Raw genomic sequence first — 21,615 nt, forward strand, 5'->3', positions numbered from 1 at the left:
GTTTTTCTACCAATCTTTCTAAGCATGCTGGCCAAGGTGAAATTCTCAAAAAACTTTCTGAAGACATCTTTTGGAGTATATCACTTAAAGGAAAGGCAATGCAAGCTTATTTTAATTTAATTTTCACAATTGCTACACTTTAGCTGCTAACATTTTCACCACGTTGAATCGCTCTAGGTAGCTATCGCTACAGATCAAGCTATTTGTAAGAGCCTTACATAAATGTAGCCTATCCAGCTCATTTAGAAAATTGTGCAGTAAGAAAAACAGTAGTTTGCTGTGTACATTCAGTGTAGATGTCACATAGAAGCTCCTGGCTCTGTTTGGTTTAATGGAAACCTAAATTGAGAGGGATACGGAGGCTAACATATTGATTTTTTACAAAAAATAATGTAGGTTATCTTACATCCAGCTGATCTTTTTAGCCCCAGTAGTTTCTGAGTCCCGCACCTGGAACATGTGGCTAATCTAGTCCAACTGTAGTCAGAAAATCTGATCTGCATGTTTGATCAGGGTCTATGGCTAAAAGTATTGGAAGGCAGAGGATTAGCAGGACAGGCAGGCACCGTGCATTGTTTAGAAGGAAAAAATTGTTCAACCTGCATAAGCTTTTGCTTTAGGTTCGGGAAAGTGTGGCACATGATAGCTACACCTGCAAGAGATAAGACTTTGGAAATGTTATCAAGTGGAAATGCATTTCCTTGCTTCTTTTGACTGAAGACGTATAAAAGTGCTATCCTGCGCTAGCCGGGACTCGAACCCGGGTTGCAAGAATGGGAATCTTGCATGATACCCCTACACTACTAGCGCTTGTGAGCATTTGTTTTATGGCTCAAGCCTCAGCCACTGTTTTCCGACATCTTTCATCATCATCAAGCAAAAATCAAGCTATTTGTAAGAGCCTTACATAAATGTAGCCTATCCAGCTCATTTAGAAAATTGTGCAGTAAGAAAAACAGTAGTTTGCTGTGTACATTCAGTGTAGATGTCACATAGAAGCTCCTGGCTCTGTTTGGTTTAATGGAAACCTAAATTGAGAGGGATACGGAGGCTAACATATTGATTTTTTACAAAAAATAATCTAGGTTATCTTACATCAAGCTGATCTTTTTAGCACCAGTAGTTTCTGAGTCCCGCACCTGAAACATGTGGCTAATCTAGTCCAACTGTAGTCAGAAAATCTGATCTGCATGTTTGATCAGGGTCTATGGCTAGAAGTATTGGAAGGCAGAGGATTAGCAGGACAGGCAGGCACCGTGCATTGTTTAGAAGGAAAAAATCGTTCAACCTGCATAAGCTTTTGCTTTAGGTTCGGGAAAGTGTGGCACATGATAGCTACACCTGCAAGAGATAAGACTTTGGAAATGTTATCAAGTGGAAATGCATTTCCTTGCTTCTTTTGACTGAAGACGTATAAAAGTGCTATCCTGCGCTAGCCGGGACTCGAACCCGGGTCGCAAGAATGGGAATCTTGCATGATACCCCTACACTACTAGCGCTTATGGGCATTTTATCTTATGGCTCAAGCCTCAGCCACTGCTTTCCGACATCTTTCATCATCATCAAGCAAAAATGCACTGTTTTTCTACCAATCTTTCTAAGCATGCTGGCCAAGGTGAAATTCTCAAAAAACTTTCTGAAGACATCTTTTGGAGTATATCACTTAAAGGAAAGGCAATGCAAGCTTATTTTAATTTAATTTTCACAATTGCTACACTTTAGCTGCTAACATTTTCACTACTTTGAATCTGCTCTAGGTAGCTATCTCTACAGATCAAGCTATTTGTAAGAGCCTTACATAAATGTAGCCTATCCAGCTCATTTAGAAAATTGTGCAGTAAGAAAAACAGTAGTTTGCTGTGTACATTCAGTGTAGATGTCACATAGAAGCTCCTGGCTCTGTTTGGTTTAATGGAAACCTAAATTGAGAGGGATACGGAGGCTAACATATTGATTTTTTACAAAAAATAATCTAGGTTATCTTACATCCAGCTGATCTTTTTAGCACCAGTAGTTTCTGAGTCCCGCACCTGGAACATGTGGCTAATCTAGTCCAACTGTAGTCAGAAAATCTGATCTGCATGTTTGATCAGGGTCTATGGCTAAAAGTATTGGAAGGCAGAGGATTAGCAGGACAGGCAGGCACCGTGCATTGTTTAGAAGGAAAAAATAGTTCAACCTGCATAAGCTTTTGCTTTAGGTTCGGGAAAGTGTGGCACATGATAGCTACACCTGCAAGAGATAAGACTTTGGAAATGTTATCAAGTGGAAATGCATTTCCTTGCTTCTTTTGACTGAAGACGTATAAAAGTGCTATCCTGCGCTAGCCGGGACTCGAACCCGGGTCGCAAGAATGGGAATCTTGCATGATACCCCTACACTACTAGCGCTTATGGGCATTTTATCTTATGGCTCAAGCCTCAACCACTGCTTTCCGACATCTTTCATCATCATCAAGCAAAAATGCACTGTTTTTCTACCAATCTTTCTAAGCATGCTGGCCAAGGTGAAATTCTCAAAAAACTTTCTGAAGACATCTTTTGGAGTATATCACTTAAAGGAAAGGCAATGCAAGCTTATTTTAATTTAATTTTCACAATTGCTACACTTTAGCTGCTAACATTTTCACCACGTTGAATCGCTCTAGGTAGCTATCTCTACAGATCAAGCTATTTGTAAGAGCCTTACATAAATGTAGCCTATCCAGCTCATTTAGAAAATTGTGCAGTAAGAAAAACAGTAGTTTGCTGTGTACATTCAGTGTAGATGTCACATAGAAGCTCCTGGCTCTGTTTGGTTTAATGGAAACCTAAATTGAGAGGGATACGGAGGCTAACATATTGATTTTTTACAAAAAATAATGTAGGTTATCTTACATCCAGCTGATCTTTTTAGCACCAGTAGTTTCTGAGTCCCGCACCTGGAACATGTGGCTAATCTAGTCCAACTGTAGTCCGAAAATCTGATCTGCATGTTTTATCAGGGTCTATGGCTAAAAGTATTGGAAGGCAGAGGATTAGCAGGACAGGCAGGCACCGTGCATTGTTTAGAAGGAAAAAATTGTTCAACCTGCATAAGCTTTTGCTTTAGGTTCGGGAAAGTGTGGCACATGATAGCTACACCTGCAAGAGATAAGACTTTGGAAATGTTATCAAGTGGAAATGCATTTCCTTGCTTCTTTTGACTGAAGACATATAAAAGTGCTATCCTGCGCTAGCCGGGACTTGAACCCAGGTCGCAAGAATGGGAATCTTGCATGATACCCCTACACTACTAGCGCTTGTGGGCATTTTATCTTATGGCTCAAGCCTCAGCCACTGCTTTCCGACATTTTTCATCATCATCAAGCAAAAATGCACTGTTTTTCTACCAATCTGTCTAAGCATGCTGGCCAAGGTGAAATTCTCAAAAAACTTTCTGAAGACATCTTTTGGAGTATATCACTTAAAGGAAAGGCAATGCAAGCTTATTTTAATTCAATTTTCACAATTGCTACACTTTAGCTGCTAACATTTTCACTACTTTGAATCTGCTCTAGGTAGCTATCTCTACAGATCAAGCTATTTGTAAGAGCCTTACATAAATGTAGCCTATCCAGCTCATTTAGAAAATTGTGCAGTAAGAAAAACAGTAGTTTGCTGTGTACATTCAGTGTAGATGTCACATAGAAGCTCCTGGCTCTGTTTGGTTTAATGGAAACCTAAATTGAGAGGGATACGGAGGCTAACATATTGATTTTTTACAAAAAATAATGTAGGTTATCTTACATCCAGCTGATCTTTTTAGCACCAGTAGTTTCTGAGTCCCGCACCTGAAACATGTGGCTAATCTAGTCCAACTGTAGTCAGAAAATCTGATCTGCATGTTTGATCAGGGTCTATGGCTAAAAGTATTGGAAGGCAGAGGATTAGCAGGACAGGCAGGCACCGTGCATTGTTTAGAAGGAAAAAATAGTTCAACCTGCATAAGCTTTTGCTTTAGGTTCGGGAAAGTGTGGCACATGATAGCTACACCTGCAAGAGATAAGACTTTGGAAATGTTATCAAGTGGAAATGCATTTCCTTGCTTCTTTTGACTGAAGACGTATAAAAGTGCTATCCTGCGCTAGCCGGAACTCGAACCCGGGTCGCAAGAATGGGAATCTTGCATGATACCCCTACACTACTAGCGCTTATGGGCATTTTATCTTATGGCTCAAGCCTCAGCCACTGCTTTCCGACATCTTTCATCATCATCAAGCAAAAATGCACTGTTTTTCTACCAATCTTTCTAAGCATGCTGGCCAAGGTGAAATTCTCAAAAAACTTTCTGAAGACATCTTTTGGAGTATATCACTTAAAGGAAAGGCAATGCAAGCTTATTTTAATTTAATTTTCACAATTGCTACACTTTAGCTGCTAACATTTTCACCACGTTGAATCGCTCTAGGTAGCTATCTCTACAGATCAAGCTATTTGTAAGAGCCTTACATAAATGTAGCCTATCCAGCTCATTTAGAAAATTGTGCAGTAAGAAAAACAGTAGTTTGCTGTGTACATTCAGCGTAGATGTCACATAGAAGCTCCTGGCTCTGTTTGGTTTAATGGAAACCTAAATTGAGAGGGATACGGAGGCTAACATATTGATTTTTTACAAAAAATAATCTAGGTTATCTTACATCAAGCTGATCTTTTTAGCACCAGTAGTTTCTGAGTCCCGCACCTGAAACATGTGGCTAATCTAGTCCAACTGTAGTCAGAAAATCTGATCTGCATGTTTGATCAGGGTCTATGGCTAGAAGTATTGGAAGGCAGAGGATTAGCAGGACAGGCAGGCACCGTGCATTGTTTAGAAGGAAAAAATCGTTCAACCTGCATAAGCTTTTGCTTTAGGTTCGGGAAAGTGTGGCACATGATAGCTACACCTGCAAGAGATAAGACTTTGGAACTGTTATCAAGTGGAAATGCATTTCCTTGCTTCTTTTGACTGAAGACGTATAAAAGTGCTATCCTGCGCTAGCCGGGACTCAAACCCGGGTCGCAAGAATGGGAATCTTGCATGATACCCCTACACTACTAGCGCTTGTGAGCATTTTGTCTTATGGCTCAAGCCTCAGCCACTGCTTTCCGACATCTTTCATCATCATCAAGCAAAAATCAAGCTATTTGTAAGAGCCTTACATAAATGTAGCCTATCCAGCTCATTTAGAAAATTGTGCAGTAAGAAAAACAGTAGTTTGCTGTGTACATTCAGTGTAGATGTCACATAGAAGCTCCTGGCTCTGTTTGGTTTAATGGAAACCTAAATTGAGAGGGATACGGAGGCTAACATATTGATTTTTTACAAAAAATAATCTAGGTTATCTTACATCAAGCTGATCTTTTTAGCACCAGTAGTTTCTGAGTCCCGCACCTGAAACATGTGGCTAATCTAGTCCAACTGTAGTCAGAAAATCTGATCTGCATGTTTGATCAGGGTCTATGGCTAGAAGTATTGGAAGGCAGAGGATTAGCAGGACAGGCAGGCACCGTGCATTGTTTAGAAGGAAAAAATCGTTCAACCTGCATAAGCTTTTGCTTTAGGTTCGGGAAAGTGTGGCACATGATAGCTACACCTGCAAGAGATAAGACTTTGGAAATGTTATCAAGTGGAAATGCATTTCCTTGCTTCTTTTGACTGAAGACATATAAAAGTGCTATCCTGCGCTAGCCGGGACTTGAACCCAGGTCGCAAGAATGGGAATCTTGCATGATACCCCTACACTACTAGCGCTTATGGGCATTTTATTTTATGGCTCAAGCCTCAGCCACTGCTTTCCGACATCTTTCATCATCATCAAGCAAAAATGCACTGTTTTTCTACCAATCTTTCTAAGCATGCTGGCCAAGGTGAAATTCTCAAAAAACTTTCTGAAGACATCTTTTGGAGTATATCACTTGAGGGCTTGTTTCCACTGTTGCGACGCGATTTCGGCCGCATTCCGACGCTTGTAAAAACGCATGCGGATGCGTTTCCACATGCGTTTTTACCCGCGATTTCGCATGCGATTTCGCATGGCAGGGTGCCATGCGAAATTAACCATGACACTGCCAGGGCTAAATAAAATTGAAAAAGGTGCGAAATCGCACGCGAAATCGCGGATAAAAACGCATGTAACAAACGCATGCGTTTTTACTATTAAATACATTAGCGGCGATTCGCACGGATTCCCGACGCAGGCGAAATCGTTGGCTCTTTTGTGCGTTTTTTTCACGCTGAAAAAAACGCACCTCAACAACGCTACAGTGGAAACAGGCCCATCCACTTGTATTACATGTGCGGATCTGCATGCGTTGGACGCATGCAGATTCGCGATAGTGGAAACGAGCCCTAAAGGAAAGGCAATGCAAGCTTATTTTAATTTAATTTTCACAATTGCTACACTTTAGCTGCTAACATTTTCACCACGTTGAATCGCTCTAGGTAGCTATCTCTACAGATCAAGCTATTTGTAAGAGCCTTACATAAATGTAGCCTATCCAGCTCATTTAGAAAAATGTGCAGTAAGAAAAACAGTAGTTTGCTGTGTACATTCAGTGTAGATGTCACATAGAAGCTCCTGGCTCTGTTTGGTTTAATGGAAACCTAAATTGAGAGGGATACGGAGGCTAACATATTGATTTTTTACAAAAAATAATGTAGGTTATCTTACATCCAGCTGATCTTTTTAGCACCAGTAGTTTCTGAGTCCCGCACCTGAAACATGTGGCTAATCTAGTCCAACTGTAGTCAGAAAATCTGATCTGCATGTTTGATCAGGGTCTATGGCTAAAAGTATTGGAAGGCAGAGGATTAGCAGGACAGGCAGGCACCGTGCATTGTTTAGAAGGAAAAAATTGTTCAACCTGCATAAGCTTTTGCTTTAGGTTCGGGAAAGTGTGGCACATGATAGCTACACCTGCAAGAGATAAGACTTTGGAAATGTTATCAAGTGGAAATGCATTTCCTTGCTTCTTTTGACTAAAGACGTATAAAAGTGCTATCCTGCGCTAGCCGGGACTCGAACCCAGGTCGCAAGAATGGGAATCTTGCATGATACCCCTACACTACTAGCGCTTGTGAGCATTTTGTCTTATGGCTCAAGCCTCAGCCACTGCTTTCCAACATCTTTCATCATCATCAAGCAAAAATCAAGCTATTTGTAAGAGCCTTACATAAATGTAGCCTATCCAGCTCATTTAGAAAATTGTGCAGTAAGAAAAACAGTAGTTTGCTGTGTACATTCAGTGTAGATGTCACATAGAAGCTCCTGGCTCTGTTTGGTTTAATGGAAACCTAAATTGAGAGGGATACGGAGGCTAACATATTGATTTTTTACAAAAAATAATCTAGGTTATCTTACATCCAGCTGATCTTTTTAGCACCAGTAGTTTCTGAGTCCCGCACCTGAAACATGTGGCTAATCTAGTCCAACTGTAGTCAGAAAATCTGATCTGCATGTTTGATCAGGGTCTATGGCTAGAAGTATTGGAAGGCAGAGGATTAGCAGGACAGGCAGGCACCGTGCATTGTTTAGAAGGAAAAAATCGTTCAACCTGCATAAGCTTTTGCTTTAGGTTCGGGAAAGTGTGGCACATGATAGCTACACCTGCAAGAGATAAGACTTTGGAAATGTTATCAAGTGGAAATGCATTTCCTTGCTTCTTTTGACTGAAGACATATAAAAGCGCTATCCTGCGCTACCCGGGACTTGAACCCGGGTCGCAAGAATGGGAATCTTGCATGATACCCCTACGCTACTAGCGCTTATGGGCATTTTATCTTATGGCTCAAGCCTCAGCCACTGCTTTCCGACATCTTTCATCATCATCAAGCAAAAATGCACTGTTTTTCTACCAATCTTTCTAAGCATGCTGGCCAAGGTGAAATTCTCAAAAAACTTTCTGAAGACATCTTTTGGAGTATATCACTTAAAGGAAAGGCAATGCAAGCTTATTTTAATTTAATTTTCACAATTGCTACACTTTAGCTGCTAACATTTTCACTACTTTGAATCTGCTCTAGGTAGCTATCTCTACAGATCAAGCTATTTGTAAGAGCCTTACATAAATGTAGCCTATCCAGCTCATTTAGAAAATTGTGCAGTAAGAAAAACAGTAGTTTGCTGTGTACATTCAGTGTAGATGTCACATAGAAGCTCCTGGCTCTGTTTGGTTTAATGGAAACCTAAATTGAGAGGGATACGGAGGCTAACATATTGATTTTTTACAAAAAATAATCTAGGTTATCTTACATCCAGCTGATCTTTTTAGCACCAGTAGTTTCTGAGTCCCGCACCTGAAACATGTGGCTAATCTAGTCCAACTGTAGTCAGAAAATCTGATCTGCATGTTTGATCAGGGTCTATGGCTCAAAGTATTGGAAGGCAGAGGATTAGCAGGACAGGCAGGCACCGTGCATTGTTTAGAAGGAAAAAATTGTTCAACCTGCATAAGCTTTTGCTTTAGGTTCGGGAAAGTGTGGCACATGATAGCTACACCTGCAAGAGATAAGACTTTGGAAATGTTATCAAGTGGAAATGCATTTCCTTGCTTCTTTTGACTGAAGACGTATAAAAGTGCTATCCGGCGCTAGCCGGGACTCAAACCCGGGTCGCAAGAATGGGAATCTTGCATGATACCCCTACACTACTAGCGCTTGTGTGCATTTTGTCTTAAGGCTCAAGCCTCAGCCACTGCTTTCCGACATCTTTCATCATCATCAAGCAAAAATCAAGCTATTTGTAAGAGCCTTACATAAATGTAGCCTATCCAGCTCATTTAGAAAATTGTGCAGTAAGAAAAACAGTAGTTTGCTGTGCACATTCAGTGTAGATGTCACATAGAAGCTCCTGGCTCTGTTTGGTTTAATGGAAACCTAAATTGAGAGGGATACGGAGGCTAACATATTGATTTTTTACAAAAAATAATCTAGGTTATCTTACATCCAGCTGATCTTTTTAGCACCAGTAGTTTCTGAGTCCCGCACCTGAAACATGTGGCTAATCTAGTCCAACTGTAGTCAGAAAATTTGATCTGCATGTTTGATCAGGGTCTATGGCTAGAAGTATTGGAAGGCAGAGGATTAGCAGGACAGGCAGGCACCGTGCATTGTTTAGAAGGAAAAAATCATTCAACCTGCATAAGCTTTTGCTTTAGGTTCGGGAAAGTGTGGCACATGATAGCTACACCTGCAAGAGATAAGACTTTGACCTCTATGCCCACAACAAAAAGTTCAAACAGGCCTCACTTGCCAATATCAAAAAGTTACTTTATTGTGAATAGGCAATCAAAAAGATTGTGAAACAGTTCCACTACATTTAAAACCATTTAAAACACTCAAAGAGCTCCAGAGAGTGCACAGCAGTTCCCCACCTCATTCGCTCCATACATGCACTCACACCATTCATCCCACAGGAATTATTGCATGCATTGTGATAGTTGTCATGACTCAAAGAAAAAGTTGCACGTGCTAATCAAAAATCACTGTTGAACAGGTTCCAGACCTTCAGAGTCCAGTAAAAAACATGCTGTCTCCAAGTTGGAAAATGTCACTGATAGAGTTATATCTGCGATCCTTTAGCCAGCAGCAAGCACTATTGTGCACAAAGATGCAATCCAAGCGCAGCCTTCCACGTTAGTAAGCATTGATAAGCAGTAGTTAGTTGTTAACAGCAGTTTTGTAGTTTCAGCATAGCGTTAAACATGCATGTCATGCACAGCTAGAGTCAGAGAGTCAGAGAGTCCGCTTTATTCACCAGCCTTGTTAGGGGGTCACTATGACTCTATTGTATCAATCCCCCAAGGGTATACGATACCTCTCTTTTAGCGTTTCTCAGCGCTGCATAATCCTGTGGATAGTTGCCGTGTGGTTGGTGTAGTAGATCTACCCGCGCGTGCCCACGTGACAGCGCAACAGCGGGGATCACACTCGCAACGGTATGGAACGAGGAGGTGGATGAGGCCGGCCTCAGGTAGCTCCTCCCCCCGACATGTTTCGGCCAATGGCCTTCCTCAGGGTGTGGCTTAAGGTGGGGAGGGGTGGTTTCTCCCTTTATACTTTGAGGCTCTGGTCACATGACTTTTCTACAGGCGCCATCTTTGTTTCTGGAATCTTTGCCCAAACTTCAAAGGTCAGGTTTATTCCACATATTTTATCCAGCATTTCACCGTATAGTTAGTTCAACAGTTAATATCGGGACATTCTGCATTTTTCTAAAGAGGATTTTAATATTTTATAGCTTTGGACAAGACTAGGTTGAGAAAAGGTTTGAAAATATTAAGATAGGGGGCTTGCTGGTATATGAACACATACATAGGCAGGCTTCCACTATCATATGAACACACGCGCTGTAAGGCTTGGTGGTGTATTCTCCACAGTCAGCATGCAATGCATGAGCTGGCGTGGAGGAGGTACACACACTAGCACCAGGAAACAGGCTATCCCTAGTATAGTGGAGGGGAGGACTGACTCCAAAAGGAGATTGTGGCGCACAGAGCCGGTGCAGATCTGACAGCCACAAACAATGCTTTCGTTATAACGTCTCAGCGCAAAGTAGCGCTGAGCGCACAAACCAGAACTGAGGAGATCAGGACAGGTAGACCGAATGAACGCTTGCTAGCTAGCGGCTACTTAGCGACAGCAAGCGTCCAAAACCAGACAGACTGGAATGAGGCAGCCAATGCGATGCGGCGATGGCGTGCCTCACAAAGACAGGACAGGATAGTCAGAAAATAGCAGGATTAAGATAGATGAACGTAACACAGATAAATATACAATAAGTATGTTTTCCTAGCATATTACAATTATAGCTATCAATGAAACTATTTGTAACTTCTGACTAACATATGTATATATCGGCAATGAACCGATATATGACATAAGCAGGAACGCTGACTAAGACTGGAGTAATACAGGGGACAGGACTCAGAAGGATTCGCTATCTCTTCGCAGAGATGAACGCAATCCACAAACGGTAACAGAACAGGATTCAGAAGGATTCGTTATCTCTTCGCAGAGATGAACGAAATCCACCAACAGTAACAGAACAGGATTCAGAAGGATTCGTTATCTCTTCGCAGAGATGAACGCAATCCACAAACGGTACCAGGAGCAGGGTAACTACCTCAGCACGGGTGGTCACGGTACGCGCAACCTACCAAAACGTGCTGGAAAGCTGACTAACTGCACACAGGATATAAACAGTTCGTGTACGTATACATCAGCGACACTGATGTATTAACGTAACACAAATACAAGGAAAATAATAAACGTGCTGGTATGCATATATATGGGCAATGAACCAATATATGATGCAAAGACCAGCAAAGTATCTTTATAACAATAAACACGATCGGGGGCTAAAGCGACAGCAAGGCAGGCTTAAGCTGAAGCTATGAAAAACCCAAGGAAACCCTGCAGGAAGCAGATCTTTATACTGAGGTCATCCAATGGGAGCAGACATGCAGATTCCCACACAGGTGAATGATAATCAGTCACAAGCTGACAGCAGGGAAAGACAGACAAAGCTATGCAACTTGCATGGAAATAGATCAGAACTGCCTGAGCTGCAGCACTAATACTTCCAGTAATAGCTGCTGCAGCAGCGATCATTACAGTACCCCCGCCTTTAAAAGTGGATTCCAGACGCTTTTCAAAACTGAAATTTCCAACAAAACAGTCTGACTGATAATTCATGATGACCGGGACAGCCCGGCAAGACCGAATTCCAGAATCAGTCCCCACAAGACTGGACCCATCAGAACCAGAACCTACAGAACCATGCCCATCAGTACTACAAGCCCCAGTGTGACACCCATCAGAACCATGATTTCCAGAAGAAAGCCCTCCGAAACTCCCTGAGCGATACCCACCGCCTTCCAGGAACAGTTCAGAAACGCCAAAGCCTTTGCAATGCCCACCGGTACTGTCTTTACCAACACAAAACCCACTGTTGAACCAGTCCAAGGCACCAGGACAAGTTTTCTCAGAGACCTCCCAGAACACCTTGAAGCTCCAAAGAGATCCCCATAGGTCAGAATGCCCCTTAGGCTCACATGGAGAACTATCAAGAACCCCTATGGAACCTAGGGCAATTCCCGAGTCAGGGCCACAAGGACAAACATCAATATCAGGGCTTTCAGGGACCAGAACCATCTCTGGGCATGCAGGCAGACTGGCAATATCAGAACGTGTTCCCACTAAGGAAGCATCAGAGCACGCTAACACCTTAGACACACTTGGGCATTCTGGCACACAAAGAACATCTGGGCACACCGGCACAAGAGAAACCTCTGGGCATGTCAAGGAACTGTGAGCCTCAGGGTCAGCCAAGACAGGACCAAAACCAGGACTGGCCAAAAAAAAATCATCATGACTAAACTTCGCAACTACTGGACTTTTACACGAGAATGCTGGATCAGACTTAGATGTCGCTGATTCCAGCAAAGTCAGTAACAAATCAGATTCAGGGGCACTAACAAGACAGGACAAATCTTCTGATGTATGCACTGAACCAGACAGGGACTCCACAACTACCTCTGGACTGGACAGAGACTCATTTAATACACTGGATTGGAGCTCATGAGGCGCTGCAGAACAAGTCAGTATTGCAGCAGCCCCCACTGGACTAGGCAAAACTGAGGAATTCCCTGGACAGGAAGGGAACTCTGGAACCTCTGCCACAGCGGCCAGAGAACCAGAATCTTTCAGGATACAGGGCTGGGTTTCAGGAACACTCATCAGACCGGACTGAAATTCTGAGATTTCTATTATTTTGACCAGAGAATCAGAATTATCCATGTTACAGGGCAAGACTTCTGAAACATTCAGAGGACAGGGCTGGAGTTCCTCGGCTGTTACAACACTGGAGAGGGACTCAACATTGGTTAAATCAGACTGTGTACAGGGCAAGGTATCTGACACACTTGCTGACGAGGACAATATTTCAATGGCTTCTGCTTTGCTGGGCAGAAATTCATCAAGTTTTATTAGAGCAGACTTTAATTCCAAAACAGCTGCTAGACAAGTGAATATTACTGCAACACCAACTGAGGTAAGCAGTGCTTCAGCCTCCTCTGCTAGAGGGTTTAAAGTATCCAAAGTACTGGGTGAAGCATAAGACTCTGCGACCACAGCTTCACTGGACAGGATCACTGAACAGTCCATATTGCAGGGCAAAACCATGGAAGCACCTGCTGGACAGCATAATGATTCTGTGACCTGAGTTTCATTGGAGAGATCTACTGCACAATTCATGGTACAGGGCAAATTTATTGGAAAATTTTCTGAACAAGGTAATAATTCTGCGATTTCAGGTTCACATAGCAGATGCTCTGAGCTATTCACGAAACTAGAGCGAGGTGTAGAAACAGGAAGATCAAGACACAATGTTTGCGCATCTGAATCACCATTCATTTGTAAAATTGGAAAATTCAGATGCTGGGGTTCTGAGTTTACTAGACAGGATTGCTGGGACTCGGAAACTGATGCAGTGCACCTACTGGCATCTGCTGGATCAGACAGGAGTTGAACTTTATTAACACAGGTAATTTCTGCAGAAGTGTTTGCAGAGACAGGCAAGATTTTTCTGGTGTCTGTTTCACTAAACAAAGAGTCATGAGTACTGGCTAGACTGGACTCGGAAGTCAGCAGGACCTCTGGATTCTCTGCTGAGAAATTTGCGCAGGGCAAGGTTAAGAATGTATCAGTGGCTTCTGTTTTACTGGGAAGTAACACTGAGTTATCCCTGGTACAGGGTGGAATTGCAGGAACTTCAATTTCACACAAAAAGAGCTCCGAATCACCTGCTGAATCAGCCAAAGGTGCTGAAGCAGGCGGGTCAGAACGCCAAATTTGCGAATTCGGAGTCACATAAAAATCATCCAAAATCAGTTCCCACACATCAATCAAGGGAGCCACACGGTCATACCTACACACACCAGCCTCTATTAGGTTATAGGCTGACTTAATGCATGCGTTCAATACCATTTCACTTTTTGCACTGTAAAATTGACAAAATGAACTTGAATCATTCTTCCATTCACAGACCAGGGCTTCCATCTCTCCCCTCTCGAATGGAGGATCCCATGCATACTTAACAGCGAAACATTTAGGCTGATCACAGTCTGCAGATATGATTGTGGCAGGCACATGTATAGGGTTAATTAGCAGGTGATTGGCAGATTCCTTATTCTTAAGAATTTCCAATACCTGTAGCAAGTGTTGAACTGTAGTGTATGCAAACTTCCCTTGGTTCACAAATAAGTTGATTTGTTCAATACTCTGTAATATCTCATCATAATCATACTCAGATAATTCTTTTAAACAAAAATCTTTATTTTCCCTAGCCAGGGAGGAAAGTTCATTAGTAGTTTCATAAGTCCATTTAACTCCCCTGAAAGACAATTGCATTTCATTATCTGTTAATGGCAGAATCTCATTATAGGTCTCAGTCGCTAAGGATAATGATTCTGCAGATTGGACACGTTTCTTAGAACGTTTGCGTTTTGCCTTTGACCTTGCGGTTTTTGGTGATTTATTCAAAGCTGCAGGAAAATTATCAGTAACACTTTCTGCTTGCTGCTCATTCTTGCAAGCAATTGAAGGAGCAGCTGATTGGCCTGCTGCTAGGAGTTCATTAAGAGGAAAAGGCAATGGATCTATGCGCAACCAGTTATGGATCACAAACGCTAGAAATTCCAGCGGTCTATCTTTCAAATCGGAATGATTGAGAACATCAAATGCCCACTGGAATAATTCCCCTTTAAACAAAATATAACTTAGTTGGAGTGCCCAGGTTGAAACAGGAGTCGCTTGGAGATCAGGATTGGTCAGGAACCTGGCACATTCAGAGAAAAACTCATTTTCTGTTTCAGAGCTAAGTTCTTCAAATTTTTTAAAGGAACAGGAACCATAATTAACAGTGTCATACTTTCTGGGAATCCCCCCCACAATGGGGATTGGTAATGGGGTTTTCATAATGTAAGGCTTGGTGGTGTATTCTCCACAGTCAGCATGCAACGCATGAGCTGGCGTGGAGGAGGTACACACACTAGCACCAGGAAACAGGCTATCCCTAGTATAGTGGAGGGGAGGACTGACTCCAAAAGGAGATTGTGGCGCACAGAGCCGGTGCAGATCTGACAGCCACAAACAATGCTTTCGTTATAACGTCTCAGCGCAAAGTAGCGCTGAGCGCACAAACCAGAACTGAGGAGATCAGGACAGGTAGACCGAATGAACGCTTGCTAGCTAGCGGCTACTTAGCGACAGCAAGCGTCCAAAACCAGACAGACTGGAATGAGGCAGCCAATGCGATGCGGCGATGGCGTGCCTCACAAAGACAGGACAGGATAGTCAGAAAATAGCAGGATTAAGATAGATGAACGTAACACAGATAAATATACAATAAGTATGTTTTCCTAGCATATTACAATTACAGCTATCAATGAAACTATTTGTAACTTCTGACTAACATATGTATATATCGGCAATGAACCGATATATGACATAAGCAGGAACGCTGACTAAGACTGGAGTAATACAGGGGACAGGACTCAGAAGGATTCGCTATCTCTTCGCAGAGATGAACGCAATCCACAAACGGTAACAGAACAGGATTCAGAAGGATTCGTTATCTCTTCGCAGAGATGAACGAAATCCACCAACAGTAACAGAACAGGATTCAGAAGGATTCGTTATCTCTTCGCAGAGATGAACGCAATCCACAAACGGTACCAGGAGCAGGGTAACTACCTCAGCACGGATGGTCACGGTACGCGCAACCTACCAAAACGTGCTGGAAAGCTGACTAACTGCACACAGGATATAAACAGTTCGTGTACGTATACATCAGCGACACTGATGTATTAACGTAACACAAATACAAGGAAAATAATAAACGTGCTGGTATGCATATATATGGGCAATGAACCAATATATGATGCAAAGACCAGCAAAGTATCTTTATAACAATAAACACGATCGGGGGCTAAAGCGACAGCAAGGCAGGCTTAAGCTGAAGCTATGAAAAACCCAAGGAAACCCTGCAGGAAGCAGATCTTTATACTGAGGTCATCCAATGGGAGCAGACATGCAGATTCCCACACAGGTGAATGATAATCAGTCACAAGCTGACAGCAGGGAAAGACAGACAAAGCTATGCAACTTGCATGGAAATAGATCAGAACTGCCTGAGCTGCAGCACTAATACTTCCAGTAATAGCTGCTGCAGCAGCGATCATTACACGCGCATTCATTCCACATGTATCATATGGGCATCTCGCCTCCAGCATCACCTCCCCTCCTTTCTTAAACGGCCATACATCTCTCAGAGGGGATATTTTCCGCGCAACAGAACCTCCCCACATATATATGTTAGCACACACAGTATCAAGGGGGTGTGTATATTCAAGCCTGAAGGCGTTAGTTATGCTAACATGTGGCTTAGCCATTTGGATTCAGATAAACTGAAAAATTGATCTCTGAGTTGAGACCATGTGGTGCCAGAGTCCCCAGCTTGTAAATCCACATGGTCTCAAGACGCAAGAGCTCACCCTCAACATCCATCTTTCTTGCCCCCTTCACTATTGATGACAGCACTTTGACCAAACTGCCCTTAAATTTTCCTCCGTGGACTTGTCGGTAGTGTTCTCTCAGGGGGCCCTTACAGTTCTCATTTTTATTACCTACATTGGATATGTGTTCCAAAATTCTGGTTTTAAATGTCCGAGTTGTCATACCAATATAGTGTAGGCCACAGGGGCAGGTCACCATGTACACAACCCCCGTGGTCTCACAATTCACAAAAGTCCCAATTTTATATTCTCTTCTGTGTCTGGCATCCCAAAATGTTTTAGTTTTATGTACAAAAGGGCACACCTTACACCTCCCACATCTGTGCATGCCACTCGGAGGTGGAGTTGCTGCTAGCCAAGTTTTTCTATCTTCACTTTGCTTTATATTTTTAAATTCAGAGGACACAAGTTGGTCTTTTAAGTTTCTGGCTCTTCGTGCTGTCATTGTGGGGGTAGGCCCCACAATTTCTGCGATATCAGGGGATGCCATAAGGATAGGCCAAGCCTTTTGAAGGGAGTCTCGCACTATCTCCCAATGTGATCCATACTGGGTAATGATCCTTTCCCTGTTTTGAGTTTTTGATCCATCTCTCCTACCAGACACAAGGAGAGTCTCTCGATCTCTTTCTCTTGCCTTTTTCAGGCTTTTTCTAAGTACTCTATGAGGGTATCCCCGTTCTCGCAGACGTAAGTACAGTTCACGTGATTCTTTGCCAAATTCTTCCTCACACGAACAGTTCCTCCTTAAACGGAGGAACTGGCCGTATGGGATGTTCCTCACCAGGTGGCTGGGATGGTGGCTGGTGGCGTGGAGAATGGTGTTGCCCGCAGTTGGCTTCCTATATGTTGAGCTAATGAGAGCCCCATCTCTGACCGCAATTTTCAGGTCCAGAAAGGGGATCTCATGCTCGTCACAAACATATGTCAGCCTGATATTCCTATCATTGCTATTAAGTGTTCTAACAAAGTCATCTAGCTCATCTCTGGTACCTTTCCACACCACCAGCACATCATCTATGAATCTAATCCATAGCGCGGCGTGTCGCCGGAATGCATCAAGTACATACACGTCACGCCTTTCCCATAATCCCAGGTGGAGACATGCGTACGCTGGCGCACACGCCGCTCCCATCGATGTTCCAGCCACCTGGTGATAGAACCTGCCCCCAAATAGGAAGTAATTCTCAGTTAGTACCATTCGCAGCATATCCACTACAAAGCGGTTATGATCAACCATCATTGGATGGGCCTCTTCAAGATAGAATGTGGCAGCCTCCAACCCCACCTGGTGGGGAATCGACGTGTATAGAGACTCCACATCGATCCCCACCAGGAGGGCCCCATAGGGCATCTTAACTCCACCAATAACCTTCAGGACGTCGCGGGTATCTTGGACGTATGAAGGGAGACTTTGGACCAAGTTTTTCAATTTTTGGTCCACATATTGTCCGATCCGTTCTGTTGGTCCCCCGATTCCTGATAGGATCGGGCGACCAGGGGGTTGCTCTTTATTTTTGTGCAGTTTCGGAATTAGATAGAGGGTAGGTCTAATATATTCATCCACTTTCAAAAATTCCAGTTCAGCCTTAGACAGTAGGCCCTCTCCAAAAGCTCCTTGCAATCTGTCATTGATCTTGTCAACCAAAGGGGGGAATGGGTCACATGTCATGCTTTCATATGTCCTCTCATCGCTTAAATGGCGATGCATTTCTTTTAGATAGTCCTCTTCACGCCATAGGACCACATTCCCCCCTTTGTCGCTCGGCTTTATAACAAACCCCCTTGCATCTTTTAATTCCTGTAGTGCCATTTTTTCCTCTTTGGTGTGAGGCTTGGTGGTGTATTCTCCACAGTCAGCATGCAACGCATGAGCTGGCGTGGAGGAGGTACACACACTAGCACCAGGAAACAGGCTATCCCTAGTATAGTGGAGGGGAGGACTGACTCCAATAGGAGATTGTGGCGCACAGAGCCGGTGCAGATCTGACAGCCACAAACAATGCTTTCGTTATAACGTCTCAGCGCAAAGTAGCGCTGAGCGCATAAACCAGAACTGAGGAGATCAGGACAGGTAGACAGAATGAACGCTTGCTAGCTAGCGGCTACTTAGCGACAGCAAGCGTCCAAAACCAGACAGACTGGAATGAGGCAGCCAATGCGATGCGGCGATGGCGTGCCTCACAAAGACAGGACAGGATAGTCAGAAAATAGCAGGATTAACCACTTGAGGACCTAGGGCTTTCTACCCCTTAAGGACCGGCCACTTTTTTTCCATTCAGACCACTGCAGCTTTCACGGTTTATTGCTCGCTCATACAACCTACCACCTAAATGAATTTTGGCTCCTTTTCTTGTCACTAATAAAGCTTTCTTTTGATGCTATTTGATTGCTCCTGCGATTTTTACTTTTTATTATATTCATCAAAAAAGACATGAATTTTGGCAAAAAAATGATTTTTTTAACTTTCTGTGCTGACATTTTTCAAATAAAGTAAAATTTCTGTATACATGCAGCGCGAAAAATGTGGACAAACATGTTTTTGATAAAAAAAAACCCATTCAGTGTATATTTATTGGTTTGGGTAAAAGTTATAGCGTTTACAAACTATGGTGCCAAAAGTGAATTTTCCCATTTTCAAGCATCTCTGACTTTTCTGACCCCCTGTCATGTTTCATGAGGGGCTAGAATTCCAGGATAGTATAAATACCCCCCAAATGACCCCATTTTGGAAAGAAGACATCCCAAAGTATTCACTGAGAGGCATAGTGAGTTCATAGAAGATATTATTTTTTGTCACAAGTAAGCGGAAAATGACACTTTGTGAGGAAAAAAAAAAAAAAAAAAAAGTTTCCATTTCTTCTAACTTGCGACAAAAAAAAAAATGAAATCTGCCACGGACTCACCATGCCCCTCTCTGAATACCTTGAAGGGTCTACTTTCCAAAATGGGATCATTTGTGGGGTGTGTTTACTGTCCTGACATTTTGGGGGGTGCTAAATTGTAAGCACCCCTGTAAAGCCTAAAGGTGCTCATTGGACTTTGGACCCCTTAGCGCAGTTAGGCTGCAAAAAAGTGCCACACATGTGGTATTGCCGTACTCAGGAGAAGTAGTATAATGTGTTTTGAGGTGTATTTTTACACATACCCATGCTGGGTGGGAGAAATATCTCTGTAAATGACAATTTGTTAATTTTTTTTACACACAATTGTCCATTTACAGAGATATTTCTCCCACTCAGCATGGGTATGTGTAAAAATACACCACAAAACACATTATACTACTTCTCCTGAGTACGGCGATACCACATGTGTGGCACTTTTTTGCACCCTAACTGCGCTAAAGGGCCCAAAGTCCAATGAGTACCTTTAGGATTTCACAGGTCATTTTGAGAAATTTCGTTTCAAGACTACTCCTCACGGTTTAGGGCCCCTAAAATGCCAGGGCAGTATAGGAACCCCACAAATGACCCCATTTTAGAAAGAAGACACCCCAAGGTATTCCGTTAGTAGTATGGCGAGTTCATAGAAGATTTTATTTTTTGTCACAAGTTAGCGGAAAATGACACTTTGTGAAAAAACACAATTAAAATCAATTTCCGCTAACTTTTGACAAAAAATAAAATCTTCTATGAACTCACCATACTCCTAACGGAATACCTTGGGGTGTCTTCTTTCTAAAATGGGGTCATTTGTGGGGTTCCTATACTGCCCTGGCATTTTAGGGGCCCTAAACCGTGAGGAGTAGTCTTGAAACGAAATTTCTCAAAATGACCTGTGAAATCCTAAAGGTACTCATTGGACTTTGGGCCCTTTAGCGCACTTAGGGTGCAAAAAAGTGCCACACATGTGGTATCGCCATACTCGGGAGAAGTAGTACAATGTGTTTTGGGGTGTATTTTTACACATACCCATGCTGGGTGGGAGAAATTTCTATGTAAATGGACAATTGTGTGTAAAAAAAATCAAACAATTGTCATTTACAGAGATATTTCTCCCACTTAGCATGGGTATGTGTAAAAATACACCCCAAAACGCATTATACTACTTCTCCTGAGTACGGCGGTACCACATGTGTGGCACTTTTTTACACCCTAAGTACGCTAAGGGGCCCAAAGTCCAATGAGTACCTTTAGGATTTCACAGGTCATTTTTGTTTCAAGACTACTCCTCACGGTTTAGGGCCCCTAAAATGCCAGGGCAGTATAGGAACCCCACTAATGACCCCATTTTAGAAAGAAGACACCCCAAGGTATTCCGTTAGGAGTATGGTGAGTTCATAGAAGTTTTTATTTTTTTGTCACAAGTTAGCGGAAATTGATTTTAATAGTTTTTTTTCACAAAGTGTCATTTTCCGCTAACTTGTGACAAAAAATAAAATCTTCTATGAACTCACCATACTCCGTACGGAATACCTTTGGGTGTCTTCTTTCTAGAATGGGGTCATTTGTGGGGTTCCTATACTGCCCTGGCATTTTAGGGGCCCTAAACCGTGAGGAGTAGTCTTGAAACCAAATGTCGCAAAATGACCTGTGAAATCCTAAAGGTACTCATTGGACTTTGGGCCCCTTAGCGTACTTAGGGTGTAAAAAAGTGCCACACATGTGGTACCACTGTACTCAGGAGAAGTAGTATAATGCGTTTTGGGGTGTATTTTTACACATACCCATGCTAAGTGGGAGAAATATCTCTGTAAATGACAATTGTTTGATTTTTTTACACACAATTGTCCATTTACATAGAAATTTCTCCCACCCAGCATGGGTATGTGTAAAAATACACCCCAAAACACATTATACTACTTTTCCTGAGTACGGCGGTACCACATGTGTGACACTTTTTTGCAGCCTAGGTGCGCTAAGGGGCCCAACGTCCTATTCACAGGTCATTTTGAAGCATTTGTTTTCTAGACTACTCCTCGCGGTTTAGGGCCCCTAAAATGCCAGGGCAGTATAGGAACCCCACAAGTGACCCCATTTTAGAAAGAAGACACCCCAAGGTATTCCGTTAGGTGTATGGCAAGTTCATAGAAGATTTTATTTTT

General features: G+C 42.7%; 10 non-coding genes across 10 annotated transcripts; all 10 read right to left on the bottom strand.

The window, feature by feature from the left end:
* Window positions 1–739: 739 nt before the first annotated feature.
* On the bottom strand, window positions 740–810 carry TRNAG-CCC (transfer RNA glycine (anticodon CCC)). Its single transcript has one exon. It is a non-coding gene; the product is annotated as a tRNA-Gly (tRNA).
* A 618-nt stretch (window positions 811–1,428) lies between these two features.
* Window positions 1,429–1,499, bottom strand: TRNAG-CCC (transfer RNA glycine (anticodon CCC)). Its single transcript has one exon. It is a non-coding gene; the product is annotated as a tRNA-Gly (tRNA).
* Window positions 1,500–2,319: 820 nt separating this feature from the next.
* Window positions 2,320–2,390, bottom strand: TRNAG-CCC (transfer RNA glycine (anticodon CCC)). Its single transcript has one exon. It is a non-coding gene; the product is annotated as a tRNA-Gly (tRNA).
* An 819-nt stretch (window positions 2,391–3,209) lies between these two features.
* Window positions 3,210–3,280, bottom strand: TRNAG-CCC (transfer RNA glycine (anticodon CCC)). The gene has a single exon. It is a non-coding gene; the product is annotated as a tRNA-Gly (tRNA).
* Window positions 3,281–4,100: 820 nt separating this feature from the next.
* TRNAG-CCC (transfer RNA glycine (anticodon CCC)) lies at window positions 4,101–4,171 on the bottom strand. Its single transcript has one exon. It is a non-coding gene; the product is annotated as a tRNA-Gly (tRNA).
* Window positions 4,172–4,990: 819 nt separating this feature from the next.
* On the bottom strand, window positions 4,991–5,061 carry TRNAG-CCC (transfer RNA glycine (anticodon CCC)). The gene has a single exon. It is a non-coding gene; the product is annotated as a tRNA-Gly (tRNA).
* A 619-nt stretch (window positions 5,062–5,680) lies between these two features.
* Window positions 5,681–5,751, bottom strand: TRNAG-CCC (transfer RNA glycine (anticodon CCC)). The gene has a single exon. It is a non-coding gene; the product is annotated as a tRNA-Gly (tRNA).
* A 1,252-nt stretch (window positions 5,752–7,003) lies between these two features.
* TRNAG-CCC (transfer RNA glycine (anticodon CCC)) lies at window positions 7,004–7,074 on the bottom strand. Its single transcript has one exon. It is a non-coding gene; the product is annotated as a tRNA-Gly (tRNA).
* Window positions 7,075–7,693: 619 nt separating this feature from the next.
* Window positions 7,694–7,764, bottom strand: TRNAG-CCC (transfer RNA glycine (anticodon CCC)). Its single transcript has one exon. It is a non-coding gene; the product is annotated as a tRNA-Gly (tRNA).
* An 820-nt stretch (window positions 7,765–8,584) lies between these two features.
* Window positions 8,585–8,655, bottom strand: TRNAG-CCC (transfer RNA glycine (anticodon CCC)). The gene has a single exon. It is a non-coding gene; the product is annotated as a tRNA-Gly (tRNA).
* Window positions 8,656–21,615: the final 12,960 nt, after the last annotated feature.

This window comes from Hyperolius riggenbachi, chromosome 10, assembly GCF_040937935.1.
Source record: "Hyperolius riggenbachi isolate aHypRig1 chromosome 10, aHypRig1.pri, whole genome shotgun sequence".
Classification (NCBI taxonomy): Eukaryota; Metazoa; Chordata; class Amphibia; order Anura; family Hyperoliidae; genus Hyperolius; species Hyperolius riggenbachi.